Raw genomic sequence first — 20,058 nt, 5'->3', positions numbered from 1 at the left:
GAGCAGCCTTGGTCAAAAATTCAATTTTAATTTTAGAGAGAATCAAATCCGATCTCCACTATTCAAAATATATTTCAAGATGTTTTGAAGCTGTTGTCCAAATTTCAGCTCGATCCGATGACTAGAACTCAAGATATGATTTTTTCAAGAACGCTGCGCGAGCTGGACACAATCTGAAGCGCCCCAGCACCATAATATCAGCGCTCCAGCGCGAGATGTCTTTTTTCCAAAAAGATTTGATGTCAACAAGCGCTCCAGCGCCCATATCTAAGCGCTCCAGCGCCCGACGTGCAGTAAAAATATTTTTTTCGGAAATTTAAAGTTTGGAATTTTCGGACTTTATTTGACGGGCTTTTAAACACATATAAAAAAGAGTTTGAAGACCACAGAGAGGGGTTTCAAAATTCACGCACAATGCAGATGCAAGGCGGCGGCTGGGAGCAGAGAAGATTTCTTTACTTTTTATTCTTCTATTCTTTCTTTTTATTTTATTTTTGAATTCTAGTTTTAATTATTGAGTAGTTTATTTTCAACCAAGACGGCGTGATTGGGCCGAACAAATTCATGTAGAAAACTTGGATGTTTGTTTGAGATTTTTCAGAATTGATTTTATTTTATTTATTATTAGATTCATATTTGTCTTATGAATAGCCTGATCAACTGTTTGCTTGCATGTTAATCGGTTCCAAGTTGACAGAGGGGGGATTGATTTTGATCACTTTAATAATTAACACATGGTAAAACCGACTAAAAATAGAATTCGGTTTCAGTGTACGGTTTAGGTGAAAACTGAATTCTCACAGTTCTTAATGCGTTTGAATTTGAATAGAATTACGAAAAATTAATCCGTCAACATTTGAATAGGTTTGATTGTTCTAAAAATAGACCTTTGAACAAGTTAGGAGAATTCCCGTCATTTAAGATTAAATCTGAGTCATGAATCGACTACATGTTACATGTTACATGATTTGTTCGGTACGTGCGTGTGTCTTGGTTGTTTCTATTTAATTTAATTTATTCTTCTTCTATTTTAATTTTTATTATTTTTAGTAATCAAATTTTTATTTAATTCGTTTCATCCTTTTTTATTATTTTTATCTAGATTAATTAAAATAATTAAATCTTGAGAATTGACAACAGTCCATGTGGGATCGATACTTGGACTCTTTGTTCACTTTACTATTACTTGACTTATTGCACTTGCTAGTTGATACCGAATTAAGCGGTCAAATTTTTGGCGCCGTTGCCGGGGACTGTTTAATTAATATTAGGATAGATTATTTGCTTGAGACTAAACATTTTATTATTGATATTTATTTGGAGATGGATCATCGACAGGAGTTCACAAGGTTTGACCAACAATACTTGGACCCTTTCTATGTTTTTTGGGGAAGATTCAATGATTTGGCGAACTGCTTTCGATGCCATAATTTTTCGAATTACACTCTAGTGCAGATTTATTATGGTGGATTGGATGAGATAACAAGAAGTTGGGTGGATTATGGAGCTTTGGCAACTGGCAGTCACTTGTTCAGAAGAGACTATAACAGTGCGATGCACTTGTTAAATGATATGGCAGATTTCGACTACCATTGACATTGTGATACTTCACTGCAGGGTTGGAGTAACAAATATCCTCCAGAATTCAACCCCAAAAATTTTGCGAACCAACCACCCGAGTATCAAGAAGAGTGTATAGGGCGTTCTGAAGATTATGTGGCTCAGTTGGAGAACATTGTGTGACAACAGACAGAGATAAATCAGTTCTTGAAAAGCCACATCAACTCTTTGAGTCTTTTAGATGAACAAATTGCTCTTTTTATAGAACTGTCTTCTGAGATTATCCAAAAAACTGAAGCAATTTGTGTTGTTCAGTTATCATGGGCATGTGATTCTGTAGCAGTAATTGAGCCAGAGAAAGAAGAAATATTTTTTGAAGAATCTTCATGTGAAGAGGAGCCAAAAGTGATAGTGGAGGAGGAGGAAATATTCAAGGTGAAAGATTTAACATTGTCAATGGCCGCGTATTACTTTCTTTTATTTATTTGAGTATTAGTATCTATTTGTTTCATTACATGTACACCACTTGAAGATATTTTCTTGTCAGTGACGCCAACTCCACAGTATTACATCCTCGATGAGTTTCAGCCTCGATTCGGAGTCTCCTTCCATACTAATCAGTTCATGTCGAGTATTGCTGGACCGACGAGCTTACAAAGCCAATATCACACCAAGCTTGAGGGCATAGGAAATCAAAACCCATATGTAGAGTCGTATGATTCCTACTATGGGCGGCAGCCACTCTTTGATGGTTGCTTCTGAATATTCGGGCAGCAGACTATAAATTTAGCGCTGACTGGGAGGAAACCCAGTATTCTTACCTTGCTTTTTAGTTTCTTTTTGTTTAGTTTTGTTTTTATTTTTTATTTTATTTTTCTTATTTTCCATTCCAGTTTGCCGTGCTTGCCGATATACCCAGTTTGCTGCTACCATCCCAGCGGATACTGTCAAGAAGAATGAGGATGAATCGAAAACAAGGGGAGTGTTGTTTTTATTTTCATTTTGTTTTTGTTCGTCTTTCATATGTGTGTTTGTTCATGCATTTTGTTCATTGTTCTGAAGCATTGAGGGCAATGCTTTGGATAAGTATTGGGGGGTGGGGGGGGGGGGGGTTGTCTATTTTTAATGTTTTTATTTGTTTGTTGTGTTTGTGTCGTATCTGTCGTGTTTCGTGTTTGTTTTCATATTGTTTGTTTTTGTTGTTTGCATTTGTGTTGAGTAAGATGAGTCAATATAGCCAATGATGATGAATATGATTAAAAAAATGGATTTTTGAAAAAAAAATTTGCTCTTGATTGTACATGAGAACCGTAGGAATAACATGTTGGAATAACATGCCACACACACACGTTCACGCTAAACTGATGGTGTATTATGAAAAATCATGAGCATGTGGGATTTTGTTTTAGGTGGTGTTTGAACTTATCTAAGTCTGTAATTTACATGACTCGTCCTTACTTATGTTGTTGTTTGTATTTTGTTTTTGCATGTCTTGCTCGAGGGAGAGCAAGATTTAAGTATGGGGGTGTTGGTAAGTGCATTTTTGTATGCATTATTTCGTGATATTTTTATGTCTATTTTGTTTGCATTTATATTGTTTTTACGTGTTTTAGTGCATGTGTGTGTATTTCACTCTCCGGGTTAATTTTTTAGGAAAATGTATTTTTGAAGAATGAATTACGGAGCAGCCTTGGTCAAAAATTCAATTTTAATTTTAGAAATATCCAAATCCGATCTCCACTATTCAAAATATATTTCAAGATGTTTTGAAGCTGCTGTTCAAATTTTAGCTCGATCCGACGGCTAGAACCCAAGATATGATTTTTTTCAAGAACGCTGCGCGAGCTAGACACAAGCTGAAGCGCCCCAGCGCCATAATCTCAGCGCCCGACGTTTTTTTCCGTAAAAATTTGATTTCAACAAGCGCTCCAGCGCCCGACGTGGAGTAAAAATATTTTTTTTTCGGAAATTTAAAGTTTGGACTTTTCGGACTTTATTTGACGGGTTTTTAAACACATATAAAAAATAGTTTGAAGACCACAGAGAGGGGTTTCAAAATTCACGCACAACGCAGACGCAAGGCTGCGGCTGGGAGCAGAGAAGATTTCTTCACATTTTCTTCTTCTGTTCTTTCTTTTAATTTTAGTTTTTAATTCTAGTTTTAATTATTGAGTAGTTTATTTTCAACCAAGACGGCGTGATTGAGCCAAACAAATTCATGTAAATAACTTGGATGTTTGTTTGAGATTTTTTAGACTTGATTTTATTTTATTTATTGTTAGATTCATATTTGTCTTGTGAATAGCCCGATCAAATTTTTGCTTGCATGTTAATCGGTTCCATGTCGACAGAGGAGGGATTGATTTTGCTCACTTTAATAATCAACACATGGTAAAACCGACTAGAAATAGAATTCGATTTCAGTGTGCGGTTTAGGTGAAAACTGAATCCTCACATTTCTTCATGCGTTTGAATTTGATTAGAATTACGAAAAATTAATCCGTCAACATTTGAATAGGTTTGATTGTTCAAGAAATAGACCTTTGAACAAGTTAGGAGAATTCCCGTAATTTAAGATTAAATCTGAGTTCTAAATCGACTACATGTTACATGATTTGTTCGGTACTTGCGTGTGTCTTGGTTGTCTCTATTTAATTTAATTTATTCTTCTTCTATTTTAATTTTTATTATTTTTAGTAATCAAATTTTTATTTAATTCGTTGCATCCTTCTTCATTATTTTTGTCTAGATTAAGTAAAATAATTAAATCTTGAAAATTGACAACAGTCCCTGTGGGATCGATACTTGGACTCTTTGTCCACTTTACTATTACTTGATCTAGTGCACTTGCTAGTTGATAACGAATTAAGCGGTCAGAGATATAGACGTTAGCCTCCGTACCCGACACTGATTCAAATTTTCTACTATGTTTGGAAAGGTACTGTAGCGACCCAGCCCGGATCCACTACCTAATCAGAGTTTAGGAGCATAATTAAACATGCATTAAATAAATCGCTGCGGAAGACTTAAGTTAAAACAGACCGGCAGAATACAACCGGATAAATAAATTCGATTATACAATCCAATCGAAATAAATAACCCTAAAGGCAAAACCTTCAGCTAAATCCTGCTGTCTTCACTGGTCACTGGCTACTCCAAGCTCCTGGTGCCCAACCATGCACCTACAACTGCCCCATCGAATGGGGTATCCAGACATACAGAAACACTGGACGTGAGCTCTAAGCTCAATACGAAAGCAATGATATATATAATATATGCAACACAATGACTTTAAAATCAGGGTTAAATCACTTTCTCTGGGCGCCTGGAATACACAGTACCGGGATAGAGAGCGACACCACGTGGTACTCGTATATTCCCAAGACACGAATCCTCAGGAAGAATCGCCTCGACTGATGGAAACTGTCATGACTCACATCATCCCGATGCAGTCTCCGTAAAAACATATGCATGTGCTAAAGCCGTAAAACATGGTAAAACATATAGCACATACTCATGCAACACATATAATATATATCATGCTGGCCATCTCAGTCAGTACTTACGCACCTTACTACAGGCAAATCCTAGCAGTCCCACTCTAGGTTCCAAGCCTATCAACAACTCTACAATGAAAATATCCATGCATTATTCATTAAACTCTAAGAGTCTTAACTAAGCTATTGCATACTCCTAAATAATTTAAGGAGACCATAGATATACCTGCGTCCGTCGTCAGCCCACTGATGGTGACTATCCCGCAACTAGGGGCACATCCCTGCTGCAGCTCCACAGCTTCGAGCACTGCTCCGCTACACGAGCATTGCCCCGCTACTATGTCAGACACTGTCTGACTATACTAAAATATATTTCCTACTCCAACTCTAAAATAAGAGAACCCAAAGACCAAAATAGAGCTACTAGGGCGAAGGAGAGGAATTTGGAATTGGCAAGAAATGAGGAGCTCGGACCCTATATTTATAGACGTCGATCGGAAGTTCCGTTCCTCGATCGGACGTTCCGTTTCGGCAGATCGGAAGCTCCGTTCCTCGATCGGACGCTCCGTTTGCCACGTGTCAATTCGGTCCACATGCAACCACACACCTGTCACCGACAGCCATCGGAAGCTCCATTCTTGATCGGATGTTCCGATCGTCGATCGGACGCTCCGATCCCACTCGAGTCTTGGAACCCTCTAAACCAATTTCGAGTGTCCTGGATCCATTTTTGGGCTCCGTTAATCCTCCTAGAATTTCCTTAATCATGTTTTACTTAACCCAAACATGATTACATGATTAATTACTCATTAATCGTTAATCACGGATACGGGTCACTACAGGTACGAGGACGCGTGTCATCTTCTGTTTCAATGTCGGATGAAACAGAGACAAACATTCTACCGACTACTTTTTTTAACGATGGAGACAAGCTTCTATAAATACAAGATGATATTCAGGGATCATCAAATTTTGCTCTCACAATTCTGAACTTAAAGATTATCAAGCTTTTACTTATGAACTTCACGCAGTCAGACAAGTATTAGATCAAAGTTTAATACACAGAGTTCAAGCTTACTGCTTATACCAAATCGATTGATCAAGATCACTTTGTGACACTTAGACCAGTTTGTTGAAGCTTATCTTACTTTGTATTCAAAGTTGTAACTCAAACAGATAGTGATCTGTATTGAGAGAGAATATGAAGGCCGCTCAAAGTTGAGACTAGTATTTGCTATGTGAGTACCACGTTTCATTGGTAGGAGACATGCTGATGTCTAAGCATGCAAATAGGTGCTCCTTGTAGAGTGCACTGAACAACCCTCCATAAAAGGCTTTCCAAGTGGTTCTCATTTATCGAGTGGAAAGCTCATAGTTTATGGTTGTACACCATTATTCCTTATGACCTAGGACAACATGGAGACTCTACATGCTAGAACTTCACTTTGACTTGTTTACCGACTCAATTGGGGTCATCAGGTGGCAAGGTTGGGTGTTGTGGCGAGACATATAGGAGTCAATGCATTGTAGTCGGGGATTCACCGCTTACCTTCGGGTATGGATATCCTATGTGATCTAATGCATATGTAGCTTGAAATCTCTGATCAGAATAGGTGGTAATTAAGAAAGAGTTTCTTGAATTACATCTTCGATGCAACTACGACATGACACATAGCTATCGATTCAATGACAACTCTCGATATACCAATGGTTGTCGAATCGGTCGGGATATATGATTTGAAGGGACCGTACTGTACGCTAACCATAATTGATTGGTTCTTGCAGGCACTATCATTTGATACCTAGGGAGTCATGTAAGCGATGCTGCTAGACGTTTAACATGGCTGGTTTGGTACCATCAGACTTGAGTTTTCTGACGTTCTTATTATCAAGGAGTTGATAAATAAGAATGGAGCTATATAGGGTATGCTCATATAAGGGACTTATTGATCCCGAATCACATGGGGATGTGAACCCACTGCTAGTTATATCATTGAACCATTGAGGGTCACACAAGTACTAGCTTTCTAGATCCTGTTGAGATTAAAATTAGTTCAATGTATTGAACAACTTATAAAAGAGTTTATAAGTAAATTAAATTAGAAGTATGACTTCTAATGGAGAATAAAAGAGAAAGTAGCTTTTAATTTGTGAATGTGTTCCAAGATTAAAGTTGACTTGAATAAATAATTAGTTTTTGAAAATGTTTATTTTCAAAACTATTATTATGAACTTAATTAAATTAATTCAAGAGTTGAATTAATTTTACACTAGTAGACTTTGTAAAGTCTAAATAATTAAATTAATTCAAGGGTTGAATTAATTAAACACTATTGGGCCTTGTAAAGCCCAAATAGAAATAGTTGTTAATTATTATACTAGTGGGCTTAAATGAGTTCAAGTTTGATTTAATTAATTGATTAAACTTAAATGAGTTTGAGTTTAATAATTAATTAAATATTAAGTTCAAGGGACATTTATATATATGTTTGATGTATATATATATTATGTGAGGGGGAATATGAAAGGTTAAAAATTTGGATACAATTTTCTATGCATGAATTAATTGTATAATTATCTTTGACCATCACAATAATATAATAAATATTCCTCCTTCATTTTGAATAAGTGACCTTCCCCTTCAACTCAACAATTCTCCAATTTTGTATTTTCATTTTAGGAGAAAAATGCAAGAAAAATCTCAATGAAAAATGCTCTAAATATTCTAGTGCATATTTAGGGTGGATCTAGTTTGACTAGTCGTGGACCTAATTCGAAGGAGGAGCTATTTTCGATCAAGGTGTGTTCTTGGAGGCTTGAATCCATTTGATCAAGGTGTGCTCTTGGAAGCTTGTAGATTGTGTCAACCATTTCAAGAGCTAAGTTGTTCACAACTTGGTTGGAGTCATAAATCAATCTTTTGAGATTGATAGGTAAAAACTTCTTAAACATCCTATGGATGTTTGATGTTTTGAATGCTACACAAGTGCTCGTTTCTTTAATAAAAATTTTAAATTTCCGCTGCGTTTTCGGGCACGAGGTAACTGTTCCCCAACAAACATTTTTTCTGCAATTTCTCTTCCATAATCTTTCCACCGTCTCGTGAGTAATTTTTTTATGTAAATCTTTTCAGAAATCACCGTTCAGCCATTGTTTTTATTATTATTATTAGCACAACCACACACATGCTCTGCGTGTGTATAAAATCATATAATATAGTTAGTATTATTTTTTTAGAAGATATAGTTAGTATTATATATAAATGTTATTTTTCAATAAATTTTAAAATTGTTATTATTTTTCATTTCTAAAATAATATAAAAATAAATTTAAAAGTTTTTTATCATTTCGATATTGGTTAGTTTACAAAAATATGAAAATATATATATAAACAAAAATCAAATTTACATATTTATATAGTGTAAAGGGCAATTTTGAAAAAAATTGGTGTCTTCACTTTAAGGTGATCAACTATTTAAAAGTTAATAATCATTTCTATAATAGTTAGTTGACAAAAATATGAAAATATATCTAAATAAAATCAATTTTACTTATATATATAGTATAAAGGGCAATTTTGGAAAAAAATTTGGTGTCCTCACTCTTAGATGCTCAACTATTATATATAGCGGGTCTGTTTAGTTTGCATATTAATAATCCATGTATAACTTATATTATCTAATCTCATGTTTTTTTTGTAATATTATTTATCCATCTAATAATTATTTATCATATATCAATCAAATCATTAATTAATTATTTTACATCAATCAAATCATTGAATTTAAATTAATATATTACCCTTTATAAATAATATTATTCATATTTTTTAATTATTAAAAGAACAAAATTGTAATTTTATCATTTTATCTAAAATTTAATCAATCAAATCAAACAAACTATAATCTATTAATCAAATCAAATAATATGTTAACTATAATTTATTATTTAATTTTTTTTAAAATTATATTACTTATTTCTATATTACTTATCTTATATACCAAACCAAACTGTATCAGTATAGATTAATATTATTATTATTATTATTATTATTATTATTCTTATCATTATTATTATTATTAAATTCAGAGACATTTTGGTAATTGTTTACCTTAGTCTATGAGACTGTTCATTGAATAGGGCAATCAAAGGGAAATGAGGTTGAAATGTTGTCCATCTTGCACACTTATTTTTAGTGAATCTCAGTAGACAGAAAAATGCTAAAATCAACACAAACGTGGGCTTTCTAAACAAATCAAGCCATAGTCAAGGCTACCAAGCATAGATGAAGAAAAACCTTGTCCTAATTTCTGTTACATATATCGATCATCCGTCGGATGGATTAAAATTTTACACGTCATTGATTTTAATTATTATTATTTACATATTCTTGTTCACATCACCACGGAAGAAAAGAGATAGATATAGCCATCACGATCCTCAATTAATATATACTAGTAAAATGATGTGTGTTCACAATAACAATCAACGTCATTTTATGAGAGAAGTTATATTAAGGGGTCGGGGGAGCGCGCAATAACAATCAACATGATTTTATGAGAGAAGTTATATTTTAGATGAGAGAAGTTATATTTAGTGGGGGAGTGGATAGTTAGCCTACATGTGAAAAAAAAAAAAAAAAAAGAGTGATAAAATGGGAAAGAAAAGATGATGTCCTAAAAAAACGGTTTTTCTAACATGCTCAACTATTATAAAATAGTATATATATATATATATATATATATATATATAATACAGAGTTCTTTTATGATGCCCAACACTATATGCCCACTTCATGCCCACCATGTACAATAGATGAGTTGACCGGTACAATAGATGAGTTGACTTGTACATGGTGGGCATGAAGTGGGCATATAATATTGAGCACCATAAAAGAACTATATATATATATATATATATATATATATATATATATATATATATATATATATTTTAATCGTCGTGGTCGAAGTCAATTCTTCCGTACATATATGGACTTAATTATTTACTTTTATATACATATATATAAAAATATGGATTCCCTTACGTTCTATTATAAAAAACATCACAAAAATTCTTATACATTAGCTAGGGGAAATGTCTTCGAAGGGGGATAGCATTGAATCGGTAGTCTTGGCTACAAATTCCTATATAATTTTTTTTAATTAAATATCGTTATGATTACTTCATATAATAATCAAAATTCCAAATTCTTATAACTAAAAATAATGATATAAAAGAAATAATAAAAAAAACTCAATAAACTCCTTAATGTCATGAGTCATATATAAATCAGTGCATAATAAAAATAGAATAAGAATAATCAAACTCGAAAAACATAAATAATTTCTTTTTATCACAATACATCTCACAAAAAAGAGTATAATTTAAATACAAACAAATTCAAGGAATAATTATAATTGAATGGAATAAATATCATTTCCAAGATCCGAATAAGCAAATATCAATATTCTAAACTCTCAGAGACCAAAAATTAACCAGATCAATTATTAAAATTAAAAGCACCAGTTAGACACAACTTCACAAGAAAATATTTTTCAATAAAAAACACAGATATTGATGGGATATTTTTTTTAAAGAAAATGACCTACTCAAATGTATTTGACCGGATCCATTTACCCAAATATCCTGTAGTGGACCCAATTCGTTAGCCAAAAAATTAAAGCAAAATATTTCAGTATCCAATCTAGCTCAAAGATGTTTTTTTTAGAATAGCTCAAAGATGTTTTTAAGAAAGAGTACAAAAAATTGACACTGTTTCAAATTTTAAGTAAACCAATATTTTAATAGAAAAACTAAAAAACCCAATAATAATAAAAAATTTTGAAAAAATTGAGCCCGAACAAGATAGACCTGGACCACTACCTAGGTGGCCTCTTTATAGAAAAACTTAAAAACCAAATAATAAAAAAATAAAAAAAATTTGAAAAAATTGAGGCCCAACAAGATAGACCTGGACCACTACCTAGGTGGCCTCCTTTAGAGCCGACTTTTCGAATGACATGTACATTACAATCAAGCCCCTAAATTGCGGTTGAGTAGATGCTACCCGCATGGTAGTGCCCTGAGAGTAACGTGGCGGCTCATGATTGATTAAAATCAATGGATCCCATGTGAGATCCATTAATTTTGACCAATCATTGAGTTACACATCATCCGCAGGGTAGTGTTCTGCGAGCGACATGTAATAAAACTCTAAATTGCATATTAGAAATGGATATCAAGATCCAAGCCTATATGGGCTTGGCCCGGTTTGTTAAGTGGACAATGGATAATGGACACGTTAGATAAAATTTTCAAATCTTTTTAAGAAAAGAAAATATAAAAAAAAATTTGAGGTAAAGAAAATATAAATTTTAGTTTTGATATTAATGAAAATTTTACAAATAACTAAATATTTAAAACACGGGATAAACATATAAATTATTTAATTACCATAGAGAGGATAATCAAATAAAGAAACCAAATAAACCAGCATTCCTAACTCAATCACCTTCTTGTTATATATAATATTACTTTTTTTGTAAACACGATGCATTAATATCACTTGAACAAGATTTTGACATTGAGTGCAACGCTCATAATTTTTTTAGGTGATATCGCATGCATAACTAGGAAATAATTAAATTAGAATTTAGTAAATGGGTTAAATGACCTTATGTGAACTATATGACTTTATTTGCATGATTTGAATATTATTTATCTCAGTTAACCCGTATTTATTTTACTTATGAAATTCTTAGGAATAGTATTTATTTTACCGCGTAGACGGGACCGTGGACGTACGAGATGTTGGTTTTTCACTAAAAATATTTTATGAAATTTTTATGGACCTTAAAATATTATTTTAAGGTATTATTCTAGGAAAATTTTAGTATAATTAATTATATATATATATATAGTATTCTTTTTCCTTCAAATTAAACCCTTTTATTGACTTTTAGGGACTTTTAAAAATCCCTTAAGTTAATATTTCGAGATTTAGAGTTATTATCAGATTTTCTAGTGTATTAAGGAGTTTGAAAATATATTTTTTTACTAGGATATTAATTGGTTAATTATCCTAAGCATAATTTAAACTAAAAATCCTACCCTAGCTCCCCAAAACTCACGTTTAATCACCCTAGCCGCCATCTCCTTCTTCTCCATCATTTTCACCAGAAAACTCACAACACACACAAGTACTTTGAAGATTTATTTGAAGTTTTAAAGTCTGTTCGTCCCGGTGTTCGTCGTACGCGTCGCGATCACGTTTCTACTTCGAAAATAAATCAAGGCACGTTTGAATTCTCTTTTTGGCCACCATTTAAGTTTTATATTCTGATCTTTCATGAAAACCATTGATCTAGCATGTGTGTTCGATTTTTTTATGATGAATTTGCATGTATGCATAAGTTATTCACGTTTTTCATGCTTCCTTCATGAGTTTTCTTCACGTTTTCTAACATGGTTCAATCAGGGTCTGCTGGCTCATGGTTAAGGGGTGTAATAAGGTCCCTAGGGTCGAGCTATGAGGTCGCTAGAGTCTGGAATAGGCTAGAAACGGACCGGTTGTGTTTCTGTCACCAGGTCGCGCAGGTTCAGGGTTGCAAGGAAGGAAGGTTTGTTCTCCTTCATCAAGCCACTATTTAATGCGTGGTTTGTTGGGTTTGAACCTCTAGGATGTTAGCTAAGTCTCAGAAGTGGTTTCACAGTCTTTGGCGGTCGGAGGAAGTCGCACGAACGAAAGTTTGGCAACTGCTCGCGTCTGCGCGCGAGCTGCAGATGGTCGGGTTTGCAGAGCTTCTTTCTCACTCCATAGTCGATGGTTTGGTTTGGTTATTAGCTTGTTGGAAACGTCTTTGAGTGTACTTTTTTTGGGCAGTGGTTTCACGGCCAAAGGTTGCCGGAGCAGGCGGCACGAACGAATCTCATGGAACTGCTCAAGCTACTGGCCGAGAAAGGGGTAGGGGAAGGAGTTTCGGGCTGGGCTGCTTCTTTTCCGGCTAGGCCAGGCTGGGGTGGTCCAGGTCGGGTCTAGTAGGTAGTGGGTCGAGTCAGTAGAGTCTGGGTCCGGGTAAGGTGGGGCGGGCTCGGGTATTTTTAATTTTTAAGTAATTAAGAGTTTAAATGGTTTTTGAGCCAATTTAATGTTTAGAAAATTATTTGGGCCTCCAAATAATTTTATTTGGGCCTTAAATAATTTATTTAAGTTAGCCCAATGATTTTTATGGGCTTGGGAGCCCATGGGAATTTTGGATCAGTCTTTGAATATTTGGGTCAGTCTACAAGTTAATGGGCTTAAGTCTAAGGAGTCAGCAGTCTGAACCAATCCATGAAAAATATGCATGGTCTGTAAATATATATTTAATTATCGCATGAATATTTTAAGTATGAAAAAGTATTATTTTTATAGTTATATTATTAATTAATTAAATATATATTTACGGGCAATATTTTATGAAAATAAGATCATGAAAGTTTTTATGTATGTGCATGATACTATATGTATATGTGTGATGCTGGGCAATGAAAAATATTTTAAAGGAGTTGAAGTGGGTGTGTGACAACCTACGGGATTGGAGATGGGATGCCTAGGCCCGGAGACCTTTTCATATGACACGGGACTGTGGGTCGGGATACTGGGGCCCGATTGCATTTCCATACGATTATGATTATGTTTGCCTGATGAAAGGGCCAAGAGGTGGAGATCCCACCGCCACGTACGTTGGTTTTAGATTGATCAATCGACATGACACGTCACACAGCATGGATATAACCTTCAGATTTTTAAATTATGATGTGCCCTAATTATGATGCATGATGACTATGTTATGAGTATGTATGTTATGTTATGAGACGACCATGAGCTATGTATTTAGGACATGCATGTATATATATTATTTATTATGTATCGTGTATGTGTTATGTGATGCATTATTTTTAATCATGTTGTTATTATGAGATGGAGCGTGCTGAGCCTCTAGGCTCACTAGACTTAAATGGTACAGGTGAGCAGATAGATACTGATGTAGAGCCTTTTGCCCCGACTGGCGGTGAGGACATATGAGATCCCGACAGTTGGCTAGCCCGTGACCATCGCTCTATTCATGTTTTCAGTGAATTGAATATTATTATGTTTTTCACACAAGTTTTATGATTTAATTATGGGTTTATGGATTTTAGGTGAGAATTTTTATGATGATGATGATTTTATTACATGAGTTATACTTATTTTATTTGCATGCAAATTCTTATTATGGATTTTAGTTGGAACATTTTTATGGAAAAATATTTATGTTTATAATTATTTTAAAAAGTAATTATTTATTAAGTATATATATATTGTAAGGCCCGGGATTAATTAGAGATTAATCCGAATTTATTTAATTTTAATCCGAGTATATTTAATTTGGGAATATTTAGAGTTTTGATTTAAATTCTAATATTCTTAAATTATTTAGGATTGAAATTGAATTAAAATAAGGGCCGAGGACCAAATTGCAATTATTGAAGAAATGAGGGGCTAAATTGCAATTAGGATTCAAAGTTATCAGATATTGAATTGAATACTCAGCTTATGCACGTGTATGAAGGAGAATTTTCAGAAAAATAAGAACAGAGCTCGATTTCTTCCATTTTTCTTTGAGTTTTTGATCTTCAAACCCTTATAACTTTTGCTCCGGGTTTCCGATTTCGATTCCGAAAAGTGTTCTGGAATCCTTACGACAAGGGCTTCGATTTGGTGTAAGATTTTATATCTTTTAGCATGGTTTGAATTTCGAAAATTGACAGATATCAGATATTGAGTTTTCGGTTATGTTTTGAGTTGTGTATTGCGTCTATTTTCGAACCGGATCAAAGTTAGATGATTGAAGGGATTGATTATGTTTTGTAGCATGTATATCGATGATTATAACAGCTGATAAGATGTTTTATGGCTGAGTTCTATATGTTATATGTTGGTATATGAATTGGAGTTACAAGTTTCAAAGTCGGGATTACGTCGGTTACCGATTTTGAATCGCTACGTCGTTTAATCGAGTTTTGGAACTATTTTGACAGCCGAATTCTGAGTTGAAGTCATTATTAAGATATTGTAAATGTTAAAGTATGTGTCTTGTTCAATTTCAGTTGAGTTTGAAGGCTTAACAACACGAGACGCCGACTTTGAACCGAAGAAAGTTGATTGAGGTTTGAATTGGTTTTGATTGATAAAATCTTGATGGTTTTGACTCGTTTCTGAAATGATAGGTTGAAATGAAGTTTGATATGAGTATTTTGATTGTTATCTTTCAGATTTAAGAGTTCAGAATCAACATCAAAGAAGGTATAATGACGACATCGTGAAGTAGGGACTTGGAAACTCAAGAATGATTATCTTTGAGTTGGCCCGTAAAAATCACATACTTGTTTATGTTTTGATTTGATTGTGGTGTTGTCGATCCATCTCAGGTAGTGGATCTTTATATTCGAGTTGATATGATGCTATATCAAATTGATTCTAAGCCAAGGTTGCGGTTAACCTTATTTGCGATTCGTTTACAAATTCGTTAGATGGATATCCATGTCAAGATCATTTATGAATCTTGATGGCTTCGAAGTTATATGAATCAAATCGTATTTAAAGCGTTTGAGTACTCTATTTGTTGAGTCGAGTTTTAAATAGAGTTAATATGTTTTATTTAACGCTTTCGATATGTTGGTTATACTGAGAATTATATCTCACCGGAGTTTATCCGGCTGTTGTCTTGTTTTGTATGTGTGCATGACAACAGAGAGGGCAGGAGCTGATCATCGATGTCATTGACAGCTGGGAGAGAGTCTAGCACATGAGGACTCGGGTTGTAGATGATGTTTTGAATGTTAGAAGCAAGGAACTTTAGAACTTGTTGGTTTTGGAATACATGTATAAAACTTGAGATAGTTTGTGTCGTTATCGTTATCGTTATCGTTTCTTTAGCGACTTGGTTGATGTAATAAAATGCATGTATACTTGCTTGAGACTTTCTTTAGATGTATAAGTTTGTGTTTACATCAAAGGAAACAAGTTTTGGAGCTGTCAATTGCCAAGTTTTGGAGCTGTCAAGTGTGGGCAAGAATCTGCCCAGGGCCTGCTCGAGCTGCAGAAAACAGCAGCCCGAGCACAGCCCGAGGCAGAAAGTTCTGCCTCGAAATGGGCAGGGCGCGCCCGAGCGGCGCTTTTCAGCCGCTCGAGCGCAGCCTATTTTAAAAAAAAAAAATTTTGTTTGTTACAGCTTCGGATGCTTGGTGATTGCTTATTCATTAATTGCCCTTAAGATTTGAGATTAGCAACCCGAGGCCCCACAACATGTGGTATCAGAGCGTTAAGTTTCTCGGACTAAGAATAGATGAGTGGGGTAGATCGAGTCTTTTACTCTGATTTAAGTATTCTTGAAGCATATTTATTATTTGACTTGATTTACAACTTTAAGAATTGCATGTTATCCGTTATCTGATATTATTGGAAGCATGTAATAATACGACTGAATCAGATTCGATCTTTTGAGAAGGCATTGAGAAACTGAAACAGAAATGTGTTATGATATGATGAACTGTACACTAATGTGTTTGATTATCAGATATGCCTCCCCGACTAGCACCGAGATTTAGGCAGACATTGGCTACGAATCAGCCTGAACAGACAAATGCTGCACAGGTCCCAGTGACAGTGTCTGAACATGGACAGGGTAGTACGTCTACTAATGAGTTCAGTGATGCTAATCCGATGGAGAAACTTTTGAAACGATTTCAGTCATTCAAACCACCGAAGTTGCAAGGAACAGAGAATGCGATAGAGTGTGAGAACTGGCTGGAAGATATTGAGCAGTTATTTGAGTCCATTGATTATACAGATGATCGTCGTGTGAGATTGATAATTCATCAACTGCATGGTCTTGCCAAGAGTTGGTGGATAGCGATGAAGAGAGCACTGGAAAACCAAGGTACTGTTATTACCTGGTCTGTATTTCGAACTGCTTTCTATCAACGTTTCTTTCCTGTGTCTTATCGCAAGGACAAAGGAGCAGAGTTTGCAAGTTTGCAATAGGGACAGTTGAATATTGAAGAATATGTTGCCAAATTCACTAGCTTGTTGAAGTTTGCACCACATATTGCTGTTAGTGACGAAGCTCAAGCCGATCAATTTATCAATAGCTTGAATCCTGAGGTGTTTACACTGGTGAATTCGGGAAGACCGAATACCTTTGCTGATGCTCTGAATCGAGCAAAGGGTGCAGAAGCAGGGATACTAAAACAACGAGGAGCACAGTTTGTGCCACAGCCAGTGAGACAACCACAAGAACAGCCACAGATTCCACAGCCACCTCGATTTGAAGCTGGAGGTAGCAGCAGTGGAAAGAAAAATTTCTTCAAGGGTAAGAGCAAACAGTTCAAGGGATCAGGTGGTGGTAGCTCTTCTAGTTCTAGTGGATCCCGATAGTCTAGAGCTGGACAGAAGTCTGATGTATATTGCACCAAATGTGGAGGTCGCCATACAGATGAACAATGCCGAGGTGTGTTTGGAAGCTGCCACATTTGCAACAAGATGGGACACTTTTCAAGAGTGTGTCCACAACGAGGATCTGAAGGTGCACAGGGTACAGGAGCATCGAGACCGGTGGATCAATCTACATCTTCAGTTCACTCTTTTCAACCACAGCCTTCTGCACCGAGTAGAGGAGGAGGTCAGATGGTGAATCAACCTCCAAGGCAACAAGCAAGGGTGTTTGCATTGACTGAGGAGCAAGCACAAGCGGCACCAGATGATGTGATTGCAGGTAACTGTCCTCTTTATGGTTATCCTGCTTATGTCTTATTTGATACTGGTGCGTCGCATACTTTTATATCTGAGTAGTTTGTTGCATTGCATTCATTACCTGTTGAGCCCTTAGCTACTGTTGTATCTATTTCATCACCTCTGGGTCGAGGTATTGTATCAGTGAAGTCTGTACGAAGTTGTATATTACAGTGTGAGGGGCATGAGATTGAGCTTGATTGTATTGTACTTGGTTTGTCTGATTTTGATTTCATAATCGGTATTGATATGCTAACCAAGTACAGAGCTACAGTAGATTGTTTTCAGAAAATTGTGAAGTTCAGACCTGATATGACTGATGAATGGAAATTTTATGATAAGGGATCAAGATCTAAAATTCCATTGATATCTGTTCTTGCTATGACTGAGTTGTTACAGAAAGGAGCAGAGGGATTTCTGATCTATGCTGTTGATGTATTGAAGACTAGTCCGACACTGACTGATATACCGGTGGTGAGTGAGTTTGCAGATGTATTCCCTGACGAGATTCCAGGACTGCCACCATATCGAGAGGTAGATTTCAGTATTGAATTAATGCCTGGTACACAGCCGATATCAAAAGCACCTTACCGTATGGCTCCGATTGAATTGAAAAAACTGAAAGACCAACTCGAAGATTTGTTGGCCAAGGGTTATATCAGACCGAGCGTCTCTCCTTGGGGTGCTCCGGTTTTGTTTGCTAGAAAGAAGGACGGATCGATGAGACTATGTATTGACTACTGGCAATTGAACAAAGCAATGGTAAAGAATCGCTATCCTTTACCTCGTATCGATGATTTATTTGATCAATTGCAGGGATCGTCAGTATATTCGAAGATTGATTTGCGATCCGGATATCATCAACTGAGGGTTAGAGACGAAGATATTCCTAAGACTGCATTTAGAACCAGGTATGGCCATTATGAATTCATAGTCATGCCTTTTGGTCTAACGAATGCACCAGCAGTTTTTATGGGATTGATGAATAGGGTATTTCAAAGATATCTAGATGAATTCGTGATCATATTTATCGATTATATCTTGATTTATTCTAAGAATATGTGTGAACATGCTGATCATCTCCGAATTGTATTGAGAACGTTACGGGAAGAAAAATTATATGTCAAGTTATCCAAATGTGAGTTTTGGTTGCAGCGAGTCGTGTTTCTTGGCCATATAATTTCAGGAGATGGTATATCAGTGGATCCAAGCAAAGTAGAAGCTGTGATCAGTTGGCAAAGACCGATGTCTGTGCCAGAAATTCGAAGTTTTATGGGCTTAGCTGGTTATTATCATCGATTCATTCGAGATTTTTCATCTATAGCGAAGCCTATTACACAGCTTACACAGAAGAATGCACCATTTGTTTGGTCTGAGGCATGTGAAAGGAGTTTTGTTGAACTGAAGAAGAGATTGACTACTACGCCAGTGTTGACAATCCCTAAAGGTACTGGTGATTTTGTTGTTTATTGTGATTCTTCTCACCAAGGTTTGGGATGTATTTTAATGCAAAAAGCACATGTTGTTGCTTATGCTTCTCGACAACTGAAACCACATAAGGTTAGGTATCCGATTCATGATCTTGAATTGGCTGCTATCGTTTTTGCATTGAAGATTTGGAGACATTATTTATACGGCGAGAAGTTTGAAATCTTTCTGATCATAAAAGTCTGAAGTATCTATTCTCACAATCTGAATTGAACATGAGACAACGACGATGACTTGATTTATTGAAGGATTTTGATTGTGAAATCAAATACTATCCGGGAAAATCTAACGCAGCAGCAGATGCCCTGAGTAGAAAAGTATGTGCTCTATCTTTATCTACTGTCGGTGTATCTAATTTGATTGAGGATTGTTGTGTTTCTGGGTATGTATTTGAGACAGTTAGAAGGCCGATGAGAGTGTATGCAATCAGTGCTGAGCCAGAGTTGTTGATTCATATCAAAGAAGCACAGAAAATTGATCAGAATGTACAGAAATCGATTGAAATGATCAAATCAGGACATCAGTCTGAGTACAAGGTTAGTGATGACGATATCTTGTATGTGAATAACCGAATAGTTGTTCCTAATATTACAGATTTGAGACAGAATATTCTGAAAGAAGCCCATTGTAGTCGCTTCAGTATTCACCCTGGAGGCAGGAAGATGTACAACGATTTGAAGAGTCAGTACTGGTGGA

The sequence above is a fragment of the Henckelia pumila genome, chromosome 4 (assembly GCF_033568475.1).
Source record: "Henckelia pumila isolate YLH828 chromosome 4, ASM3356847v2, whole genome shotgun sequence".
Lineage (NCBI taxonomy): Eukaryota > Viridiplantae > Streptophyta > Magnoliopsida > Lamiales > Gesneriaceae > Henckelia > Henckelia pumila.
Note: the sequence above shows the minus strand (reverse complement) of the source record.